We start from the raw sequence: 8,978 nt of genomic DNA on the forward strand, positions 1-8,978 counted from the left end.
TTGTATGTTATAACTTCTTCTGCTCCATATCTTTGCAGGACTTTAAATTACTTAAGCTGCTTCCATTTAAAAATCTGTGATAAATTTGTTAGCAAAACTCCTCTGTGAATTTTCAATTTTTTTTAATCTTTTGAGACAGGGTCTTCCGTAGCCCCAGCTGGCTTGGAATTGGCTCTGGAGACCAGTCTGGAGTTCTGCCTGCCTCTGTCTTCTAAGTGCTAGGACTAAAGGCAGGCACCATCACTCCTGGTTTATATTCAGTTTTTAAAACAATTATAATTTCTCTTTTATAAATGACACATTTCAGAGAACTAGGTTTTCAATACAAATAGCAATCCTAGGCAAAATTTGCATACAACTCTTTGCACTATACAAGCTGTAAGAAGAAGAAAGAAGAGGGGGAGGCAGAGGAGGAGGAGGAGGACTGGAAAGTGAGAAGTACAAAAAAGATAGTCAGTTATCTGCAGCCTCATTTTCAGTTTGAATATAGTAACTTTGATGATCCACAGTGTTGCTGTTTAAGCACCTGATTTCTTTCCCTTATTTATTACTAATAAAAAATTTTAAAATGTTTTATTAGCATCTACATGTGAAAGTACTATATAGGAAGTTGGAAATAAATTTGTAAGAATAGGAACTCTCATTGGGTCTTTATCATTAAAAGTTTTAGGGACACTAATTATAATAAATTTGATTATTATACTAAAAATTATAAAATTTTATGAAGGTAGCAGGTAAGTTATTAAGAATTATTAATCTGAACTTGTGAAAATGACAAAGAAGATAGATATGGAGTTATACATACATCAGAGTGTTTTCTTTTTGAAAATAGGATTCTTTGAGAAGATGACATTTGAATTGAGATCTAAAACGTAAGGAGCAGTTATTAATTGGAATTAGAAAGATGAAATACCTTGTTTAAACTCATCAGGAAGCAGTTGCTTAAAATTGCAATAGGGATAGATGGGAGTGAGGGCTCAGTACTATAATCTCAGCACTCAGGACATCTAAGTGGCATGATTGCCAAGACTTTAGAACAGCTTGTCCTAGGTAGGGAGCTCCAGGTCAGCCTGGGCTACAGTGTGAGACTTTGTCTCAGAAAGCAAAAGCAACAGTACAGATTAGAATGAGAGATATACTTTGTCCCACACTGGATGTGGGTGTATGCCTGCTTCTGTTTGATTTTACATCACTCACAGCTAAATGTTTGCCTTGAGGCTCAGAACAGATTGTGGCATCAACTTTTCAAACTGCTGAGACTTTAGGTAAAGAATTACTAAATTTGGGGTTGCACATGAAATAGCTATATCAAAACTAAGAATTTTGAGAAGCAATTAGGAGATAAGTAGAGAGACACTTCTAGGTGTGACTATAACGAAGTTTCCAGAGAAAATTAATAGGGGAAAACTTGCCTTGAGTCAGAGCCTAGCTAGAGTAAAAGGGAAGGAAGAATCCCACTAGTACAGGGACTTTCTGTCTCCTCTGCTTGCTTTTCAGCCTGGTGTGATCTGTGCTGCTCTGTCAAGCCCTCCATGTCAGGACAGAATGAAACTGCTAATACTATGAGCCAATGAGTTCTTCCTAAGATTAATTTTGTCAAGGAACCAAAAGTATAAACAATATATCTAATCTAGGGACTTGGTTCATAGACGGTGAAAGTTGACAGCATCCTGCAATAAGATATTGGAAGCAATGGGGAAAAAATACAGATTCAAATATATTTAGGAAAAAAAGACCAGATTGCATTGCTAATTGATATAGCATAGTGAGGCTTAAAGTCCAAAAATTATTTGTAACTTCTGTGAATTTAGAAGCAAGATGTAAACCAATGTTTAACTTTCTCTAAGCTCTCACCTGCTGAACAGTCTCAATGTCTGGAGGATTAGCTAAAATAGTTTTTTACAATATGGACTGTGCTATACTTTCCCAAGATATAACTTGAGTCGTTGCTGAATTCCATGTTCTGAATATTTACTTACCTCAAATATCTCATATTATGCAATTTTCTTTTTTATCTGCTTTCTATCCATATAAATAGATTGTAACTATCACTTCCTGGAGGAGTGTTTGAACAATAATGATAAAAGAAGAATTTATCATTTCAGGAAAGTGTTTTTCTACCCGTGAATAGAAGAAAATTACACCATGCTCACTTGTTAATCTAAACACTCACCCAGGGGCTTATTCCTAAAGAGCCTCATATCTCTGAACCCAAAGTTCAGAACTGACTCCCAATCAAATGATAGACTACCCACAGGGTATAGTTTCTTTCCTATTGCTGTGACAAAATACCCTGACAGAAGCAACATAAAGGAGAAAGGGAATGTTTGGCTCACAGCTCCATTTAACAGTCCATCATTGCTGTGAAGTCACTGCAGCAGGAGCTTGAAGCAGCCAATCACAGCCCAGAGCAGAAAGCCATGAATTAGCAGAAACATGCCTGTGCTCAACTCCATTTCTGTGCTTTTTTCTGGGACTCAAATCCATGGCCTTGTACATGCTCAGCAAGCATGCTCTGTCCGTGAGCTATGCCCTCAGCTCAATTTTTGTACTCATGAAGTTCAGGATCTCCTAGTTAGGCAATTGTGCCACCCACAATGAGTAGATCTTCTTACCTCAATTTAGATAAATTAGCCCACCCAGACCTACCCATGCAGTATCCCTCATTGAAACTCTCTTCCAAGGTGGTTATAGATTATTTCAAGCTGATAATTAATAATCATTATATCATGTTTTGGGAGTGGAGGTATTTGTTGTTCTTCACACTTTACCTACATAGCTCTCTTTGTTTTGAATCAGTCTAAGTGACCTTGTATCTTTTACTGTCTTAAACTGCTCTTCCTGCTGACTCTTGACATGTCAAACCTGATCTTGACTTAGAGCCTCTGATTCAGCTGTTTCTTCTGTTGTAATGCAGGATGACTTCTACTGCTGCTTTGCCATATCTTATTCATGTTTGTTGTCTTTCCTTCCCACCGTACTCTGTCTCCTTGCATTTTTTTAAATTCAAGGCACTCATGAATATCGGATATTTATATACTTCTTTACTATATGTAATAATAACTGAATATGCTGTCTCATTAACACATATCCTAATCTCTAACACCTCTTACATTACATGGCAAACATATTGTACAAATGTGACTAGGTTGAGCATGTTGAGATAAGATTATCCTGGATTATCCATTTTGTCCGAATATAAACACAAACTATGAGATGAAGGGAGATGATTAGAGTGAATAAACAGTGAGAGTAACAGTCTGGAGTAATGTGAGGAATGGCTATGAACTTCATTGCTTGATTTCTAATAGAAGACAATACCTTAATTTTATATTTCTCATTTCAAAAGCATTAAAACCATAAATGGATGTTTAAAAGTAGATATTTGTGCAACGTCTCATAGTAACAATAGAAAAGTCAGATAGTTTCTAGTATTTGCTGGAATGTGTAATTGAAGAAATTAGAGACATTGCCTTGTTTCCTACTAAATGTTCACATGTATACTCAAATAGGCATCTAATAACCAATTCCAAGATTATAATGGCAATTAAAAATAAATACGTATGTATTTATGTATACAAATGCATGCACATACTTTGTACAACAAACATGCACACACAGTTATGCAAATGTCTTACATGTATATGGATATCCATATGTATATGTATTACTCATTATTCTGTATATATTATATATGTACATATTTATGACAAACACTATTCTTCTTTAATTAAATATATTTCCTATGCATCTATTTCAAAAACAGTTGATTAGATTTAGTTGTATATATAGAAATGTACAAAGAATGCAAGTGGGGCTGGAGAGATGGCTCAGCAGGTAAGAGCCCTTACTGCTCTTGCAAAGGACATAAACTCAGTTTCCAGCACACACGGCAGCTAACAACCAATCCTAACTTCACTTCCAGGGGATCCAACAGCCTGTTCTGACCTTCACCAACACTGCATGACATGGATGTACTTACAAATGTGCAATCAATACACTCACACACATAAAATAAAAAATAATAAATAAAATATTTTAGGAAAGATGCAGACAAAGTAGAGAATGTTTATTTAGTATAATATCTATAGCCTGGTGCGCTGCATGAAATGAATGGTATTGATACCACAGATGAACTTCTACCCCAATATCTGTTGCCTCATGTTGCAGTGTAGTTGAAATAGAATGGCTAGTTGATAGAGTGAGCATTATTTCTTAAACAAAAAGGGAAAAAAAGGAAAAGCCTTCATTAAACTCAGCTGGCTTTTCAGCAGCAGGTGATATAACAACAGAATTAGGCTTTAAGGAAAATATAGTTAACACTCACAACACAGTACTGACCAAGAAGTTATATTATCTCACTATTACTGAATCTAAAGAGTCTTCTGGGTGAGTAAAACTTCCACTGTAGCTATCCAGGAGTTCAACCAAGTACTGTCAGTTGACTTGGTCAGCCACCTACGAAAGTATCTTGGCAACCCTGAACAGTTCATCATGCCAGAATCCTTATTATAGTCATAATTTAGATTTAAGAGTGGGATCATGATGTAGGATTCATTTGAAATTGAAAAAAATGCCACTATCAAATACACCTCGATGCTCATATCACTAAGTGGTTTGTCTTGCTAGTTACACACTGCAGTTCCCTTTGTACATTTGTTACATAAAAAGGATAATGTTCAGCTTCTCTCTTTGCCAAATGAGTTCCTTACCTACACTGTGATGTGATTTCCTAGTCCTCTGATGTATTCAGCTATTAAAATAGAATAGCAAATGTTGGAAATTTACATAGAAACCAATCAGTGTGTTCATTTTTAGAATAACTAGGATTCCAAAAAGAAATGCTGGGGAGTTGCAATCTGCCATTTGTAGGTTTGAAAGAGAGACCTACTCATTCAACCAGGAGAGAGAAGAAATCATGGAAAAATCATGTTCTCTAAATTACTTGGTCAATATAAACATTCTAATTCTACTTTATGGAAAAAAACACTCATGAATGATTAAAATCTCTGTTGTTTATTGTGTTATAACAGTTCAAGAAAAGATGGCTCAGATATAACAGTATATTTAATTTAAAGGTCTAAGTGATATCAGTATATTTGTACAGGCAACACTGCTAAAAATATGAACAAATGTATATTATATTTAATAAACATTTAGGGATATATAACAACTGAATTTTGAGATTTGATTTAGCATTTGACTTGTAGGATATTCCCAACATTGTTCAAGGTTACTTATTTTTTAAATAAATAATTTGTTGAGAATTTCATACATGCAAATAAGTTGTTTTGATCAAACACAACTCCCTCGCATCCAATTCCTCCCATATCTCCCCAACACTTTTTTTCTGATAATTTCATGTATTCTTTCTTCTTCTTTGATTTATTTATTTTTATGGGGTTTCTGGCTGCTCTAACCTTCCCCCTTCTCAAGAGGTAATCCTAAAATCTTTTGAGGGTTATATAAAAGCCCCCAAATATTTTCCACATTTTTGGCCTTTGGAACAGAGTAGGTTGATAAGAGGCCCAAGGACATTGTGAGTTTTAGCCAAGAAACTGGCTACTTTTCTTTGGGGGTCTTTTTACCCTAACTGTCCAACCAATTCCTATCTCCTATTCTTATCACACCATCCTCTGAAGAGGTTACCCAAATTGCCAATAGGGAATAGGGACACCAACTGTTCTGGCTTCTTCCATGCTGAACAGGGATGCAGCGAATACCCCTTCAGTGAGTCTATCTAAAAGACTCCCAAATTTCATAACTCTTATCTCGAGGAGGAAAAGTCTTTGACTCATGAATAGGAGATGTGAAGGAGAAGTAAAGGCAGGAGTAATTAGCATTACAAGTTCTAGACAGGGAACTAGAAAATAAAGCCAAAACAGGGAAATTTTCAAATGTTCATATGAGAGTCCATTGGAATTTCTTGACAAGGGCTTCCAAAAGCATCCCTCCATGGGGTTCCTCCTCGTTTTTCTTTTGCATTCCAAGGCTGGACTCTAGAGTGATGGATTCAATATTTGCTTTCAGGTATTTTGAAAGCTGTTAGAGTGGTTAGAATCAATGTTAGTTCCCTCTCAAAGGCTTCTAGATAGGGGGACAAAACAAATTTATCCATCGTTTTAGAACAATAGCTGGTTGTCTCCCTTAGCTACAGGTGGGCACTACAATATTGCAGACCAAGATTTGAAGTCTTAAATCTGAGCAGCATGTTCTGGTTAGGAACAAAATCATCAATGATAAATAATTGTCTAAATAAATTTTATATAGATTTAAGCCTAATGTCTGGGAAGTGTAATCCCTTGAACTTTTAAAGAAATATACTGATGACTTTACTCTTTGTTTATACTTTCCTTTAGTGTGTTAAGACCATACAGTTGGCCCAAATAAATTAGTTTATTTTTACACTTAAGGTCATTTGATGATCTGTTCCTCAGGGGTCACATGGGCTTGGGAAGAGCTCCTGGCTCCTTTCTTTTACCAGTTCCATCTATGTGAAGATAAGTCAAATGTCCTGCTCGACCATGCCTGGCTTTACTTGGAAGCATGAATGAGAAGTTTCCTCTGAGTTGACCCTCCTCTTTGTAGACTGGACACTGGTTCAAGTCCATCTTGTGGGGTCTCCATGTCCTCAACGAACAAGAAGACAGGTGAATCACCACAGTTTTAGGACATTTTGAGAGATGTTCCATAGTCCCCTGGAACTTAGTCGACCTTGGAGGGCAAGGGGCAAAAACCGTCCTTTATGTCCCTCTGACCACAGTAGTATAGGCCTCAAACTGTGGCTGTTAAACATCCAATAAAGTTAGTTCCACTAGTCTGGTACTTTTAATTATGTACTATGTAGACAAGGCTTGGGTTAAAAAAAAACAGATATTCTCAGATAAACTTTGACTGGATCTGGCTGCGACATCTGTCACCCCATTGATTGCCAGGATTGATTCGGCTGATCTATCTGGCTAGGTGGGTGTCCCCTTCCTCCCTCAAAGCTCCACTTGTGTCCCTCCAGAAACTGTGCACTCAGTTAAAGAGGACGACATTCCCCTTCCCCAACAGAGGAGGACCAGTCTTCAGTCAAGCTGCGCTCCCCTGCTAGATCCTCCAAACAAGCTCTCATATTCAAGGTTACTTATAAAAAGGGAAACTTTCTCAGAAACTCCAAGGAAAAATTAAACTACATGTACTTTGTAGCAACCATTTTCTTTAGTTCAATTTGCTGTTTAGATTTAAATACTGAATTTACATTCTTATGCAGTAATTTTTTTTCAAGATTTAATTTTAACATACACTTAAGATTGGAACTCTTAGACTTGGTGTTTTCCTATTTGATATTTTTCAGGAAACACTAATTGCTTAGAAATAAATAACATAATTAAGAGTGTAGCTTTTAATAAACATTTAAAGACATTGAACATAATTTCTCTTTAATATCTTAAGTAGTCAATAGGTAGTAACACTGGCAGACACAACAGAGTAGGGAAGAGTCTTTGAAAATTCTTTCAAAAAAAGCAATGAAGATTGAGTCAAACAATTTCAAGTCTTTTTACCCAGAATTCTGAAATTGAATGAAAGCTTAAAATTGAAGGAGCATTTAAGTAAGAAAAATGAATGGTTTTGAAAGAGCAAGGGGTCTGTTGTATTTTAATGAGGCCCGTGCCCCATTAATTCCCTGATCACTGTACCATAGTATGCTAGAAAGCTAACAGATCCAAAGAGGAATGCAGATTATCAAGTTCTGGAGGAGTGTAGCTGAGTAGGGTCTCCACTGAGTATCAACACCAGGTAAGTGTCCTCTACTAACCTATCAACAGTTGGCTGAAAACTTCCACTTGTAACTCTTTTCATAATTTGACCAGATTCAGAACTTATTCAGATAAACAGCTTTTTCATTAAGGATATTTGCAAAATATAACCAGCATTAAGAATTTAACATTGAAACTTTATAAAGTAGCAATATAAATCTGGATAAATAAAGCTAATAAAAATGGTTAAAAAGGAAACCTAGAGGAAACCTGTAAGGAAACAAGGTGGAGCTGTGAAAACCTCTGGTAAATCTTGGCACTTTAAAGGTCATAAACATGCATAAGCCTTTGTGTACATGGTATCTCATAAAAAAACTGCATTAATCTCAGAGCTTTCAAAATGATTGACATTGAGGTTATACATAATGAGAAAGAAAGGCACATCATAAATTGCCTTCCTAGGCATCATAAGCTTACCCCACTTTGCAAATACAGCTCACAAAATAGCAGAAATCCAGAAAAGGCTTACTAATTATGAGAATATAAAAAATTTCTGATTATTAGTTGATCAAGATACTAACTGGAAAAATGGATCATTTATAATGGCAAAGGGGTCAGTTGATAAAGAATATATAACTTAAAAGATACAATCAGCAAACAGTAGAAATCAAAAGTATATAGCAAAAACTAATTGTTTGGGGAAAAAAAGATAAGCAGTGGTTCAAAAATAACAAGATACACTGGCTAGCCTCCAGTGGATGAACTGGTACCAAGGGGCATCTGGCTAAAATTGCTTGACCAGCTAGGCCTTAAAATATATGACAGAATGCATGAAATCCAGTTTGGGGGAGAAGTTATGGAGGATGTGGATGGCAGTTAGGCGTCTAAATTTGATTAATATCTATTATGTGAAATGCACAAAAACTCAATAGAACTATGCATTAAAATAACATCTGTTGCTGTCAATAATACAGATTCAATAGTTCTTTCAAAAACATAAAATCGTCAAAAAATCATGAAAATAGGTGGCACTAAGATCCACATATGAAGAATAATGTATGTCGTTTGTTTTTATGAGTCTGTATTACTTAGTATAACAGTCTCTAGTTCCATTCATTTACCTACAACTTCCATGCTTTCATCTTTCTTTACCACTGAGTAGAACTCCATTGTGTAAATGTACAACGTTTTCATGATCCACTCTTCAGGTGAGGAACACATACATTGCTTCCATTT

The sequence above is a fragment of the Nannospalax galili genome, unplaced genomic scaffold, assembly GCF_000622305.1.
Source record: "Nannospalax galili isolate Female #2095 unplaced genomic scaffold, S.galili_v1.0 scaffold2068, whole genome shotgun sequence".
In the NCBI taxonomy this organism is placed as follows: domain Eukaryota; kingdom Metazoa; phylum Chordata; class Mammalia; order Rodentia; family Spalacidae; genus Nannospalax; species Nannospalax galili.